General features: G+C 41.1%; 1 protein-coding gene across 13 annotated transcripts in view; it reads right to left on the reverse strand.

Annotated features, from left to right (window-relative positions):
• Positions 1-16844, reverse strand: part of Mp (collagen XV/XVIII-type protein multiplexin) — a 240236-nt gene that overhangs the window by 144709 nt on the left and 78683 nt on the right. For 6 of the 13 annotated variants that reach the window (XM_072306175.1, XM_072306174.1, XM_072306177.1 and 3 more), the window contains exon 1: positions 1139-1361. The exons of the other annotated variants lie outside the window; for them this stretch is intronic. The gene's annotated coding sequence lies outside the window, so the exon portion shown is untranslated. Of the gene's footprint in view, positions 1-1138; positions 1362-16844 lie in introns of those variants that run through there. 13 annotated transcript variants of the gene reach the window in all.

Here is a 16844-nt window from a genome sequence, read left to right on the forward strand (position 1 = left end):
TTTGATTACTTTTGACCTACGCTTTTGAACGTGACACCTAATCATAACAGAAAAATTGGCGATGGTTTTTAAAAAATCTGTTTGTGATAAAATTATACATCTTAAAATGAAGCTTGTTTTTTCCCTTGTAATTTGGTAATTGGAATTTTAACGGTTAGAGCCCTCCAAACATTTGATCTCCGTTAAAATTTCTTTCGGATCCAAAGCACAATTTTGCAATGGCCTACTGGACAGGGTCCGGAAATGAGCACGCCAATACGTGTAATTTCATCAAAATTTCACGTAAAATACGATATATACATTCAACATCTTCAAATTCAACTTATTAAAAAGGGAACACGTTGAATTTCATGTGCGTCGATTTAAATTTCCCGCTCAAAAAAACAAAAAAAACAAAAAAACAAAAAAAAAAAAAAAAAAAAAAAAACTAAACGCTTCTTGCGCCAGATTACTAGACAGATTTCAGTATCTTCCACAACGGAAAAAAATATTTTTGCAGTGTATTGTTCATGGACACTCCATGGAGGTACCTTGCATTTAAGAGAAGGAAGAGAATGCGTGTGAAATCCAACTGGTACCACCTACCACGTACAGTTCTCAGAGCCCGCTTTGATCTTTGTTAATTTCGGATTTTCCATGAGCGGGAAATTTGAATTCATTGATTCTAAGGTAAATTACAACCGCAAATGTTTCGTTGATGAGTCAAGATTGGAAGTTTTCTTTTAGTGTCGCGTATGATGCGTGAAATTTTGAGGAAAACACATGGACGGTGAAACTGCAAAAACGGGAATCTCGTTTGCAGTGTTTCCAAATTTCCGCTCCCGTTTTAATTTAAACAACGGAGCACACGAACTCAAGCCAACACTATTAATAATCCTCTGAATATTGTTCACACAGAGTAGGAAATTCAGAATTTTTCCGGAAATGACGGTGGTTTTCCACTTTAAAAAATAAATTACGACAGGAAATCTGCATCGTCGCAAACCGATTCCCGCATTTTTGCAGTCTCGTCGTCGACACGTTCGGTGTTTGAATCCGTACCCTGGCTAGTGGTTCATTGATTTGATAAAACGCTCGCACCCTGGATTTGAACACCCTAAATTAAAATTAAGTAAAATGTCGAGTCGAAGGAACAAACTTGGCACGAGGAAGGGTAGGAAATTCCTCACTGACACTATCACTGAAACGTCACGCGCACTAAAATCGACGGTAGTCCGGCGCGAAAACACGGACACGCACGAGGGTTTCTCTCACGCGATAACGACGCAAAATTTATGGCGCGGTCCGCGAGGGGCGGATGCTGCGTGGCGTAGGGTACTGCGAGGACGAGGGCCAGCACGCGACTGAGGCAGCCACGGAGGGTGATGCCTCATCGGCTGCCCATGCCGTGCCCGGCCGGCCCCCCTCTCCCGGGGGGGCCCCCGGCCCCGGGCACTTCGAAATAGATCCCGCCGATGCCATCGGCATGACTGACTAATCAACAGCTGAGAGGGACATTCACCCTCTTCCCCCACCCCCTCCGTGTGATGCAACTTCATTGTCATCTTGTTCCGAGAATCTCTCTCGATCCCGTGCCAAAACGCCGCACGTTGGATCGAGTCATTTGGACAGGTCGGACAACATTTCGGAACTTGAAACGCTTGTTACTCCGTTTGTACAAAACTTGGAGGTTCTGAAAATGGTTCCATTGGTTTTCTCGTGAAGTTTTCATCTAGAAACACCCTTTGAAATATAAAATGTGACGAAGTAAACATGAAGATTTGCAGTTTTAGTTAAAAATTTCATGTCCGACCCCTCTAATTGACGTGATCCACTGTGCGCCGGGCCGAAGCATTGCCGAGCGACAGAAAGCCCAGTTTAAAGTTAACATACTGGAATCGATAGTAGGTCACTCGGGTTGGTCTTGAAATACAGTCGTCTCGCGATGATCAGAAATTCAAGGGTAGGAGGACTAGGGTTGTAATCACGAAATGGCCGAATTTGGGGCATCTGCACTCATGTGTTGCATGAGGCAGTTTGGCCTATTTTTTAACACACACCCCCCCCCCCCCCCCCGCGCGGCAATCTAACCGGGTAGTGGAATGGCAGGGCCGCGATTGCTACCCGGACCTCAGTGCCTGCGGGTCCTGGCTTAAAGGCTCAGATGATATTAGAGGTGAAAATGTGAACAAATAGAGGAGACGAAGTGACAAACAAAAGAACTATAGAAATCTCTGGAGGGTAAAAGTTACTACTTGCACGGATGACCCAAGCCTAACTGGTTGTAAAAGAAACTTAGGAACCCGATCCTGCTTACACTAAAAAACTACTTTTACGTAGATACATTTTAATTATGTGTTTAAATGTATGCTTTGTATTTATTTATCTATGTGCTAATTGTTCCTAAATAATACAAATACGTCAATACGCATATACAGTATCTTAAGAATATCAATTTTCCCACAGAGCGATATCAAAGTTACAGGAAGCAAATTATCTCGCAAAAAGTAAGAAATACAGTAAAATCAACGATCCACGCCAAACGTCTTAGTTGGGCGTTGGATCAATTACTCCTGCTGTCTTCCTCGAGCGATCTTGACATCTGAGAGTGATACCACTATTCGACCACGTGGGAGCTCGGGTTGCCTACACTAAAAATTGAAGGCGGACCAACAAAGAGGTGAAGTCACCGCTCCGTACAGCACGCTTGGTGAATTATTCCAACTTCCTTTCCTAAGCAATCCTGACATCTGAGAATCATGCCACTATTCAATCACTGGAAAGCTTGCGACAATGAGCTAAATTAAAGCCGGATATAATGTTTTTCAAGATTTTTGAGTTTCAGTGAAATCGATGATGAATGAGATCTCCTCTTTACGTTTCTCGTCAATCAAAGATATGCATTCTACCAAATTATATGACGCACGTAAACGTATACATTCGACTGCTTATTTTTTAAATTAGAGCTATTCACTTTAATCTGAACCTTTATTGTTTTAAAAGGGCAAGCTATGAATACATTAAGAATTAATTCCTTTCTTAAGTTTTAAAGTGAAACTGAAAATGTACACAAGTGCTGCAATAAAATGCAGTGGCGTACTCGTTTTATGACCCAGCTGTTCACTGCCACAGCTTGAATCATACCACTTCAACTTCATTACCTGATTTGCAGCAAAAACCCGCTTTTGTCAATTTGGATGTTTTTTCATAAAGAAAATCATTTCATTGGGTAAATGTTAAAATGTATAAAATCGCCGGCTTCTTGGCTCGATAGAACATTTGGGCTAAAGCGTCGTTTCTCTTACGTAAGAACGTAACTCCATTTCAATGTTGCCAAATTTCCCCTCGTAAATTTCTTATTAACAAAGAGCATCTTGAGCATTCCTAACTGAAAATTTCACTTATTTTTCCTCAGTTTTCATGAAAAAATCAGAAAATTTTTGGACACAAATTGCATATGTACATTTTTGTAAAATAATCAATTGTTTGAGTCAATTTGGCAACATTGGTATGGATTTACGTTCCTTCGTCCTGTAAACGACGAAATGGTTCGTCGATTATTCTCAAGAAAGAAATACGAAGAACACAAAAAAAACAAAAATTTTTACTATTCTGTCAAATGTGCATCAACCTGCAGCAGTCACCTAGAAGATCATTTTTTTAATAAACTTCCCGTTGATTGGAATGTTTGCCACTGAGAGATGAAAACCTGAAACTTCGCTTTCTTGGTGATTAGGAAAAATCTGCTCAAGTCTCCGGAGGATGGATCATCCTTAGCGCTTCTTCCCGCCTCATTTTATTATTTTTTTGCAAGCCAGCGATCTCCTCAAGCGGTGCCATTCAACGCAAGCTTGCCGAGAGAGGATTATGGACTAAGACGGAAGTGAAAGAGGGGGAAGATTATTTGCGTGGAAAATCGTTTAATTGCGGATGACAGTGGTCTTCATTGAATGAGTGAGCCCGTTGTGACCTCTGGATGGCGTTTCTATTGTTCGCGCTTTGCTTCACCTTTCAACAATTGATTCTCGTTGTTTTGTAAACGTTCTCAACAAATTATCAACGATAAAACCTTACTTGGAAGACTCAGCTTTTCTTACTTTTCATATCATACAAGAAAGCCTGCAGAGGTGCTGATGATAGAAAATTCAATTGGTTTCCGAGGATTTTTTCCACAGTGAACAGTGGCCTTTGTTTTTCACGGAGTAAAATATTCCAGATTATCGCAGAGAATGATTTTTTATGTACGGACCCGCTTAGTGCCTGGTTTTTTTAAGATTTTAAAATAGTTGATTAAAGTCGGACCACGGCAATGAATAAAAAATTTTAATTAAGGTTCGGCCTCTGATCAATTATTTTGAAATAATGATTTTTTGATGGAACACTTTGGATCCAAATCCTACGGCTTTTTAGTTGTACACTACGTACGTCCAAGTACGTCTAAGATTGACTCATTCGCATTGCCCTGGAAATACGAGTCCGATTAAGTTCGCAGAAGAAGTTTCTTTTCGAAAGATGGGTTTGAAATGCATCGATGTATAAAACATTAAAATGTATAATCTATAAGCTTGATATCGTTTTTAAGTGTAGCCCAAAGAATTTGTGAATAGGGCCAGAGAAGCTGGGGAAAAAGTGGGAGGATAAAAAAAGAGGAGCTCATAAAACACGAAGCGACTTTTGACCGCGGTTCTTTTCACCTTGCGACAAAGATTGCCGACAGTTAACGGCGGTTACGGCTGACCGCATGTCAAGTGAATGCGCAACTTCTGACCTTTGTGACGCTCCTGCAGAAACGCCTTACAGTCATTTTCTTTTCACTCAATTTTTGAGGCACTTCAACCAATCATTCACTCACGTCCAGTGGTGCTTCCAAACACTCTCGACAAAGTCACATCGCTTCGCGGTTAATTCACCGAGAGGCGTTATGCATTATGCCGTAATCTCATCATGTTACTACTTGATAGACTAAGATTTTTTTACACAAGACAGTTCTTCAGGAAAGACTAGAGGATAGCACATTTATTCAGAAAAGTGACATAACTTGGACACTGTGGTTGATTAGGTGGGCGAGTTGACTGAAGGTTATGACTGAGGAGTTGGGGAAGGAGAGACGCAATCGATTGAAATCAAGGCAAAATGAAAATTTAGCAAGTCTAAAATGCGCTCCATTGTTTTTTTATGATTGCTAGGATGATTGATTTGGACAAATCATAGCATATTTTGAGCAACAAAATAATAATAATAATTTTTGTTTTTTTCCCTCAAATTTCAAAAATGAGATACACTTCAACGCGGGATGTGACAGCGTGGAGATATAGTTACTTGGTGCTTAATTAATGTCCACGCTGCATAAGCAAAATTGAAGGCGCAATGGCGTAAAGTGTGAACTCGCAAGACTCCGGTCCAGTGGCGTGGCGTGCTTTGCGATATATCGGTTGATCTACCATTTAAACCTGTGGTAAAGAATCGATTATTAAGGTGTTCGCAGCGAACACCCTAATAATCGATTCTTTACCACAGCTCAAATGGGGAAATATCGATAATCGATCATTCACGCCACGCCACTGCTCCGGTCCATGCTGCTAGTGAGATGTCGCTTAAATTCGGTGACACAGTTTAAAAAAATGAAGTTAAATTACGTTTTCCTGTCTACGGCTGTGTTGAGTGTTGCTCAGAGCCCTAAAGGCACTACTATAAAAGTAAGACAAACGGGACCAACACAACATGGACACAAAGCTAGGGAAAGGGCGCGCGTTGATGACGGCGTAGAGATACAACTATTCGTGCTTGACTGATGTCCGTGTCGTATCTACGAAATTGAAGGCGCGATGGCGCGAGATGTCTGACGGAACCAACACAACTTGGAGACAAAGCTAGGGGAAGAGCGCGCGATAATGACGGCGTAGAGATACAACTATTCGTGCTTGACTGATGTCCGTGTCGTATCTACGAAATTGAAGGCGCGATGGCGCGATGGTGCGGGATGAGAGCTCGAAATGATCGGAAAAAAGCTAAAACGAAAAAAATTAACTCAAAGTAACCATGAAAACAGACATGTATAACTGTCTATCGCTTGCGTCACCTGTTATCAACGTTGCCAATAGGAGAGGTTAAATTTGATTTTCCTTTATTGAATGGACAAAATCTGTTTCAAAACTGAGTAAATATATGCCTATCTGTGTATTTGAATAAAGTTCACGGTGATATAAATAAATGAAACCTCATTATCTACACTTTAGAATAAGATGCGTGGAACGTCCATTTTTTTTTTTTTTTTTTTTTTTTTTTTTTTTTTTTTTTTTTTTTTTAATGCTGAAAGTTCCATGAGGCCTAGGCTCATAAGAAATGGATCCTCCAGTGATCATAATTTTTCCTGAAAGATACTGAGGCTAAATTATCCGGGGTCTAAAAAGCCCGTTTTTGTTGTTGATAAACTTTGACCTATTAAAATGTAAGGATTAAGATCAGCCGAGCTCCGAAGGAAAACATACAAAATATGCGTGTGTATAATATTAGTTTGGAACCTACCCTTACCGTACGAACTATGGAAATAATCCTGATTTACGTACTTTGAACAGTTAATTGAATTCATAAAGCATAATTTTACAACTCAAATTGAATTAGTATTACTCGGTAAAGACTTCCGCCGCAGAGCGCGCGACGGATCTCCGGAACAAACCACGACAGAGAACGAAAATTTAGGATGTCATGAAAGCTTATATTTATGATAGTCGTTGAGTAAAGGGCGATGTTTCTGTAACTCTGTATAAATGTGATTTATTACAGCATATACAGTTTTTCACACTCAGAAGGATCACCTCTAAGGTGTGACATTTCGCAAAAATATTTGGGGTCGAAACGGCTAAGATATCTCCTCGGGAAGACTCAATAGGTAAGCACGTGTGCCACTCAAAACAGCAGGCAAAACACGACAGAGTTAAAATCCGAAAAGAAAAGTGAGCTAATATCAAAGGAACGCGGGGAATTTCCCGGGAAAATTCGGCAACGGGATTTCCTGCGCGATTTCCACCCCTGTAGCTACGCAGGAATCCGGTCGCTAAAGCGTGAAATATGGTTATAATTCTGCCAACTTCCTTATTATACGGGCAATTACAAATGCAATAATTTAATAAAGCTGTTATAATGAAGGATGGCGCCCGACCAGCGTGGCAGAAAAAGCTGTGTGTGGCGTATTTTGTAATTTCCCCCACCCCCGCCCCACCCCGCGACCCCTAGCGGCGCCCACGAGCTCCTGACGTTTTGATCGGGCGGAGAGATAAGGGCGAGTTTTCTTCTCCTTGCACGTCTTTAGGGCGAGATTTAACTCTTGCAACAACGACACTCAGCCAATAGCCTGCTCTGATAATAGTCAGTTAACTATTGAACGCCGCGCCGCCTTGTGCCGCACTCCCTGCCTTGCGGCAAGGTGAAAGAGCTGAACAAAAGAAATGCCTCGGCTACCGAGACCTGCCGTCTTCACACATCCCATGCCACGGCTTCAATGAAAGCTCATAACCCTTTGAGCTGTTTTAGGGTCGTCTTCCTAGTCGTTTCTTAAGCAGCTTTTTCTATAGGAGGCCTCGTGTGGTTTACGATGTGATTAGTCTAAGTTCATGTAGATCCTTTACATGTTAGCATCAAGAAAAGGAAAATTTTCGCAAACCTCGGATAATATTCAGCCATGTAACTTTGGAAATCGTTAGCTAAGGAACAATACATGTACATGTAGTATGACATTCAAAATAGACACTTAATGGGCCTGTTGCATGCAAGAGATACAGCCGCGCGAATAGACTTTTTAGAGGTTAAATGACACGAAAATTACGATGGTCACATTAAAAAAAGTCTGAAATACACTCCTTACTGCGCAATTTGCGTCGTTAGGAACGCGCTTTTTCAAATTTCCCGCGTCTGGGGGCAGTTTTCTAATCACCGGAAACGAGCAAACGGCGGGCTCGGTGATTTCCGGAAGATGCCGAGTCGTTGTTGTTGTTGTTATTTTTTCCTTCAGTTTGTTTACAAACCCAACGTGATCTCTGATAGTGGTCCATATACGCTTTATGCGGTAACCAAATCGATCAACTTTTAAATATCCAACGCAATCCTTCTACATTTCATTTCACGATACCACGAGCTCCGATTTTTAGGTTATGTTGTCAGTTTTAGTTGACCGGAAATAGCCGCGAGTTGCCGTTAATTGTTTTCGTTAGAAAACTGCCCCCAGACGCGGGAAATTTGAAAAAGCGCGTTCCTAACGACGCAAATTGCGCAGTAAGGAGTGTATTTCAGACTTTTTTAATGTGACCATCGTAATTTTCGTGTCATTTAACCCCAAAAAAGTCTATTCGCACGGCTGTATCTCTTGCATGCAACAGGCCCATTACACTATTGGTCCTATACCAAAAATTAAAATACATCAGAAAAATGTTGTTACTTTTGAAAGTTTTGAGGTGGGTTTGCATCTATTGAAAACTTTATAAGGATTATAGGATGTTTCCTTCCGTTTTTTCATTTTTAGCTATGGTGGCAAATCATTGTCATCTCTCATATTGATCTATTTCTAAAGTTTTTCTGTTGAGTCTCTCAAGATTTTTTAAAAGAGTGTGTTTTACCATTTAAGGATCCCTATAAATCCTCATTAGTCACAATGTAAACCATATGGAGTTCCCTCAGAAAAGGAGCTGCTAGAGTAACGACTTCGAATACAGCCCTGGGTATGGCACTACTCTTAAAACGAAGTCATCTGTTACGTCGTGCCTACTAGTCAACATGCAGAGAGGAATTTATACGGATTTTCATTGGGAATTCAGCCGAGGGCCTTCTAAAAATCTGACCCGCCACCCTCCACCTCCTCCCGCAAAAAAGTTTGCTCCTGATGAATGAACCCCAGATGATGAAGCGAGCGACTCGGATGATGAGAGTACGAGACCCGGAGGCTGGTCTGGATGAAAATTCGTTTTGTGAGACAGGATATTAAACAGTGTGAAAAAGAACCCGAGGTATATCGGAGCGTAAAAAGGGAACTGGTGGCCATTAATCTGAAGCAGCTCTTGACTTTCTTAAATTTCCCGCAGCAGCAGCGGTGGCAGCGTCCTCTATCAATCGCCTCGAAATATGGCTCCCCAGCCCCCCAGCCCCCCCTCTCCCCCAGCACCAGCCTGGCTCTTACATCGCTTAAGCGTCTCCAAACAGAAAGCAACATAAAACTGGCTTCGACAACTATTGCGCCAAACACAAACACACGCGCGCACACCCTAGTAGTTTTTACAATGCATATTGACAAACTCAGGATAAAATCATGTAAAAGAAAATTTCAGACTTCTACACTTTTTTTAAAAGAATTCCGAACTAATCTCTGTTGCTTAACAAAACTCATATCACGACAAACATCATACCGGTTGTCTCAAAAAGAAATCCGCAAAGGGAATTTATCAACACGAAAATATTTGTCCGTGTTTGCAAGTCGATTATTGGATGAACAATTTTTTGCTCCGATCGAAGAAAAAAATAATAAAAAAATCAAATACATTGGAAAGTGGAATTGACTCAAAAAGTAACTATTGGTGCTGTTGATAACTGCATGTAAAAATGATTTTTTTTTTAAAAAAAAAAAAAAATTAAGAATTGAAAGATCAATTTTTATAAATGTTCATCTCAACTTGGCTTACACTTCAAAATTTTCCAAGAGGCCTGCCATTTTGTCCTAAATGACCCTCTTCTTCAGCTTTTTCTGGGTCCACCAAGGTGGTGCATTTGCTCACTTGAAAACTCACCGATGAAAACTTCCATTCTCTGCAGCGTTGGTGATTGAATCTCTCAGTTCGAAAACCACCCAACTCGGGTTTTTTACGATGTTAATTTTTTTTGCGTGGAAAGACTCATTTTTGCGTGATTTTTATCATCTCCTGAAACATTTCATTTTTTTGGGGTGGGCCGTTTACGAACTAAAATATGTAATTTTTCTATCTGCTTGTAGCATGTTGAATCGATATCTCGATCTGATTTCCACAGTTGCTGCAACTGAATGAACGACAAGAACTTAGTCCTGGATCTTGGATAATGGACCAGAAGTTAATCTCGTGCATAGGTTTAATCAAGCCCACCAGACTGGAACTACTCAACGGAACAGCACGCTCGACACACTCGGAGTTTAAAGGATGCTAATAAGATGTTATTTCGTAATTAACATCATTAACATGTGTCTTCTGCAAGTCGGGCCCGGCCTCATGGCAGAGTGAGTCATTTATCTCCATGACGCTCCAGTAGTCGCTAAATTGTTCCCGCCACCCGAGCAGGCTCTCAGATCGGGTACGTCAATTAATGCGTTTGCGGTTCTCCCAGCCCCCCTCCAATGCACCCCCCTCCCAAGTAATCCGTTGAATTTTGCAGACGGGCCGAAAGCTGTCATTAGAATCACGCCCGAGACAGAGCGATATGTCGCGCCGTGCATCTCTGCACCCTCCTTGCGGTCCTGCGTGCTTTTTGCCTGCGGGCACGGCGCTGCACTGACACAGCGCAACCCACTTGACACGAATGTGGTGTTTTCAGGGGTCGACGCTTGATGTAACGTGTGCTGGAACGTCGCCCGTTACTGAACCGGCCGGGATAACATCTAAACGTCTGCTGCAATTCCATAAGCTCCTACTTCGCATCACAATGCATCGTTCTCCGCACGGAGGATAACTCCATTCCGAGGGTACACAACTGACTCTAAAAATTCAATGTTTTAAAAAAATGTACCTGTGCCATTTGTCTCCAAAGTTTTGTATGAGATCAGAAGAGAAATCAAAGAAATTTTCAGGTAAAAATGCCCACGATTTTCTTAGTGAAAATACAATTTGCGACATTTGGTGCACTTTTGAAATGAAGTCACGTTCTTTCGTTAGGAGAACGATTGATTGAACTGCATTTATACCAGTTTAGCTCTCGACTTAAATGGTGTACCTATATTTTGGTTTTTAGGAGTGGAAGGTATGAGGTGACATTAAAATGACAACTACTTTCTCTTACTTGCACTTCTTCCTCTACTTTCCACTTACGAATTAAGTGCGGAAAGTTATCTAGTGCGTCCGTTGTCTTTCACTTGAAATTTTGATGACGACGGGTGGACATTGCGATGTTCATAATTCCGTGCCCTGTCGAGTGGTCCAATGGTCACTGGCGATTTTGCAAGCTGACGACAGTGTTTTTCCTCCGTTTAAATCCATTAAAAATATCGATTTTAGGTAAGGCAAGTTGCCTTACCATAAATCGATTGTTTTGCATACGTTTAACTGGAGGAAAAACAGTGTCGCCAAATTTCAAGAATCGTCACTTTCATTGGTGGAGTCTCTGGTTCACTTCAACCTCGAGCAGTTACAGCGGCACATTCGGGACATACCTACGACTGAGTGTACGCGTGGGATGCTAGTATCTATAGCTTTTGATGGAAAACAGAGCTTTTCTGGATTGTTGCAGTCGTATGAAAGCTCAATGGGATTTCCAGAGAAGGATCAAACAACGACTTCCGCGTATCCCAATCGCTCCGCCCATTTAATAGTTGCACTCGAGATTACTCCCTTGGAGCTCAATTAAGTTTCAATTTAGAGCTAAACCTGATTTATGATGCCGAATTGCTAAGTGTTTCATTTCTGCAGCTTTCACCAACGTTGCATTTTTCCATGTCCGCTGTGTGTCTTCAAGTGCGTTTTTGCGGCCGTCTCATAGTTCACTTCATAATAATTACCATTCTCCTTTTTACTCGTTTACTTCCTAGACATGTGGGGTACGTGCAGACAACTTTAAGCGTTGTCTTTAAAAAAAGAGTGACTTTTTCTCGAATTGGCGCACATAGAACATCAATGTATGTATTATATCGATCAAGCATCGATAAATAGAGTATATCGATCCATCTTCTACGTATCCACATATAAATTCATCTTCGATAAATCCTCCAAATTTTTCGTAAAGACGTTAATAGCCTAGGATGCTGAATGTCTAAAAATAAAATAACTAACTGACTAACTATATATCAGTACATCGCATACTTATACATGTTTCGTGTTTCTTACAAAATTTGGACTCGGAATTTTTTCGTCCATCGACCAATATCTAAGATTTTGTATATTTTGTGGGATGAACCTATTATTTTGGTCAAAAAGAACATTAATACCATACGAGTTTGCTGCTAATATTTTTTTGGTCAAAAAGATGTAAAGGCGAGGCTTGAAAACGACGCGCTTTCTTTCGAAATGGCGTTTCAAGGGGTTGGACTGCGAAGGGGGTAGGTAGCCTTCTAGAATTTTCATATTTTTTTTTTCGGTGCAAACTGAACGAGTCGAACCAAACTATGGTTTAATTCGTTCAATTTCCATGGGCACGCTTAGGGTAGATTTCTTTGTCAAGGAGGCCGAAAATCTCTGGGTAAGTTGCAGAAGTTTGCCTTGAGCTCAAGTCGCTTTTAACTGTCGGATCCTATGACGGCCGTAAATATGTATGAGCTGGAGAGTAGCCCACTTGGAAATTCTGAAGCTCTGCAATTTTGGGCCTGGACGCGGCGGTGGAGAGAGGAAGCGGGAATGGGGAGTACTCCTCCGATCAGAAAGTAAGAAGAAGACCGCTCGGAAGATAGTGTTCCGCCTTTGAATGTTGGCAGCTCTGACGCTGCTCTTGCTTTTGGTCAAATACGGACAGCACCCCATCCGCGCTCCGTGCCGTTCTAATCTGAGAGCGCTTAAGTGTCAGCTGTTATTAATGCTCAAAGTTCGCAAGGCTGTTGCCCGATGTCCGTTATTATGGTCGTGCTTTGACCGATAAAGTATTTCTTCACAGCGCGATTTGATGATTGATCGATCATGTAACGATTTCTGGTTTCTGAGAAGTTTCATCAAAAATCCATGAACTTCACATCACACTGCAGCACATCAGATACTCACACTGAAGATCTGACGAGGAACTATTCTGTAAGTCCCGGGCGAACATCTGGAATCTGAGGACAAAACGAATCGCAATATTCAGTCGGAGCATGCTTTCGGAGTTCAGGTGATTCGATGAACGTCATATTTCGTGACGCTGACTGCGCGAGTGTGAATGATTGCCAAAATACAGTGCGGCCGGCGCGAAACGCCTAGCGCCTGCAAGACTGGGTTGATACTTCATGCATTGCGTGTACTGTACACCTCCGCGCGGAGCGTATGTTAACGCCTGCAAGACTGCTGGAATACTTCAAGCATTGCGCCTACAGCAAGGTGCGCTTTTTAATCGTCGTAATCCCCATTCTGCGTTGTTTAAAGTGCAAACAACATGAAACAGCTGAACTGAAGCGCCAAGATCGAGGTTGTTATATATTTATCCGTTGAAACGGTTACTTAAGGGAATTCGATGGCCGCCATATTTTGTGTCGGAACGACATGAGGCATAACCCATTGATTATGGTTCCATGTTTTTAGCTACTTGTCATTTATATCGAATTTTGAGATCGCATCCCTCTTGTCACGAGACTAAAGAATTGACTTCCTAAGGCCTCTACTATTGCCAAGATAGCAATGTCTCTTGTCTCTGCCCCTAACAATATGAAATCTAGCTATCCTTCAGGGAGGATAAAAAATCCGATTTCGAGGGATAATTACCTAGATTTTGGATGACTAGAATTGACTACTCGAGTGAGGCCTAAGCTTCGATTGTTGAATCGATATCGAGTGATCTTGACCGATAAATGGATATTTATGCTAGAAGGAACTGTGTCTCGCACGCAAACCCCATATGCACATAGTTCTTTTTAGCACAGTCAAATAATATCGATAAATCTATCAATGAATGATTGATCGATAAATAATCTACGCATTGCAAATACAGGGATTGATCGATCAAGGGTCACTCGATAACGATTCTATACATTCGCGGCACAGGTCAGGATGATCCCAGTGGCGTGGCGTGCTTTGAGATCTATCGATATTTCCCTATTTGAAGCTATGGTAAATAATCGATTATTAAGGTGTTCGCTGCGAACAGCCTGTTTATCGATACTTTTCCATAGGCTTAAATGGCCGATCAATCGATATATCGCAAAGCACGCCACGCCACTGGATGATCCAAGACGCGACTGCGGCGCTGAGGCAATAAAACACTGGCCCTTATTTGCACATAATCCGCGCCCGTTAACCGTCTCTTCGAAGGCATCTGTTTCGAATTAACCGCGCCAAAATCCCACCTCGGATCGGATAAGCCCGCACACCACAGACACCACTCGTGCATCACACCCGCACGCCTTGCCACCCTTCTCCTCCTCCTGTGCCGTCTGATGCTCTAAGATAAAATTCTCCAGTCGATAACCTCTAAAATCCGATCCAGTGTTGTCAAAACTACCTTCTCATGATGTTTTAGTTACGGATACGATGGTCGAAACCACATATTTCCATTGCAATGTTTTAAAAATACCACTCCTATTTTATTTTTTCGGTGAGAAACAAACCAACCTTATATCTTGAAAGTACAGAATATTGTGATATAAGAGAAGAATAATCCAGAAGTTGTGAGGAAATATGTCGACTAGTCTGCCACAAATAAATAAATAAATCAAGGAAGTATGTAAGGAAGTAAACAATGTTGCAAAAGGAGATGCGTGCTTTTGCATTTAGCCATCAAAAGTCAAGCTGGAATGATAGTGAGTTTTTTGTAGAAGAAAATGGCGTCAAATTCACGATTAGTGCAATGACAAAGTCCGTGTTACTTCAGGATCCACGTAAGAAATTTGCGTCTATGGTAGCCCTCCGCTGCGAAAGCATCCTGCTGCATAGTAATGATTAATGTATAATACCTAATTTTGAAACCAAAAACCAAATGGAAGCTCAAAATTTTAAAGAATTTGAGTGCAAAACGCAAGCAAATAACCTCATGGAATTAAAACTCATCGAATGTTTTAAGAGGCAAGTGGGCAAAGCTGCCATTACGCGGTAACATTTTTTAGGGACTTGAAATCTCCAGAAATAGGGCTCTTTGTTGTAAGGTGTATTATAATAAAAACTGGAAGCAATCAGAGCTACGGGACATACAACCGTTTTTGTGTAAGGCTCTTTGTGAGTGGTTCAGTTCGATCGTGTGTTCATAGAGGATGTAAAATTTTATTTCAATCTGACAGTCTTGGACCCCGAATGCAACTTCCATGACTGTAGTCTAAAAGAACTCTGATTTGCCAAGTAATGACAAATATTTGGAAACACATTCAGAATGTCCCAAGCTAGAAATCCTTGAAATGAGGTATATTTTAACATAGGGTGGAAGAATTAACGTTCGCATTTGGTGTAGAGAAAAAATGTAAGAATGTGGTGTTTGGCAAAGTTGCATGATGGTCTCAAGTGAATGGGAGCAATTGGCTTCCGATCCTCTCCGAACAAAATATTGCAACAAGCAACATTTATTGCAGTTGAGGGTAAGCTCTTCAGATCAACAAGTTAATTGCGAGCTAAACGAGCATGCATGTCCAGCATGGTTGTTTGCCTCAAGAGTTCAAGTGCTTTAAAGTTTCCGCTAACTTGAATCCACCTTCGAGTTGGTTATATCGGACTTGGGGTAAACTGACCGGTAATAAAATCAAAATTTTATGAGATCCACCGTGTATTTACGAGTATTTTACATGCTATCGTTCTGGGTGTTTAGAGTAATGTGTATAAAATCTCATTAAGTAAACGCTTCGTATTTTACTCGAGAGTTGTTGAAAATACCTCGCTGAAGAGGGAATGCCCTAGCATACGAGTTGTGCAACAGAGTTAGCAATACACTCCTCGTGCCCTACGGTCTCATTGTATAAGAATGAGTTTTAGATTGGTTTGGTTCGATGTTGATCGTTTCCTAAAAAAAATTCAATACTTCAATAGTACATGCTTGGTTTGTAATACAGCAGCGTTCTACCCCTTACGATGTTACCATCCAAAAATATAAGGTTTGTACGTGATTTCACGTAACATAAGAGCAAAGAAAGGAGCAAGCCTCGAACATTTTTGACGCAATATTTTAAAACGAAAAGAAAGTTGCCGTAGTAACATCCCGAATGTAAAAAATATGTGCGACAACTTTTGAATGTTGTTATTAACACTTTGGCTATTTAAAAAAAACATCCTAACATCCTAGGATGTTACTTTAACAGCCAGAGTGTTATATCAGCATTCAGGAGTTCTCGCACATATTTTTATATCCGGGATGTGAGTGATGTGACTACAGCAGCTTTTTTTTCGATATACAAGCGGAGAAATACGACACTTAGTGTCGATGGATCGAACCAACAACTCTGATCGCATTGCTACAAGTATTCGCACGGTTTACGTATCAACGGTTATAAGCTATTATTGACGCTATCGGACACTTTATTTTTTTCCTACATGGTTCATCCTTCCGTAAAATTTAACAGAATTTTAGGAGCTTTTGGACACTGCCTTTCAAAAGGTATTGTTACAAGGGATTAATCAGGACGATGTCAAACGCATACGAAGACCATCAGATATCATCAATGGTTGAGAATTTCACGTTCTTTTAGGTCAGTCCCAAAAGAGGAAAGCTTCCTAAGAATACAAAGGTAAAACGCTTTTTTACGCAAGAAAAATAAAATTTTTTACAATTTAGAAGAAGTTGGAGCCATTGGTAAAGTCCTAATGTAAGGTAAGGCAAGGTCTTGTAGTACTTTTGAAGCAGGTCTTTGACATTGTATTATTAGTGCTAGTGCATAATAAACGCCTGGCGTGATTTTTAGTTATGATTATGCGGTGACTGAAACTCTGTCAATATACCTTTTTTTACTGGCAATGAAATGCCTCAGGTAAAGCTCTTACACCATGGAATTTTTGCTTGCAGATGAGTTAGTATCATAAATCTGAGAAGAAGCTTATCACCTTCCCGAT

Source organism: Bemisia tabaci, chromosome 1 (genome assembly GCF_918797505.1).
Source record: "Bemisia tabaci chromosome 1, PGI_BMITA_v3".
Classification (NCBI taxonomy): domain Eukaryota; kingdom Metazoa; phylum Arthropoda; class Insecta; order Hemiptera; family Aleyrodidae; genus Bemisia; species Bemisia tabaci.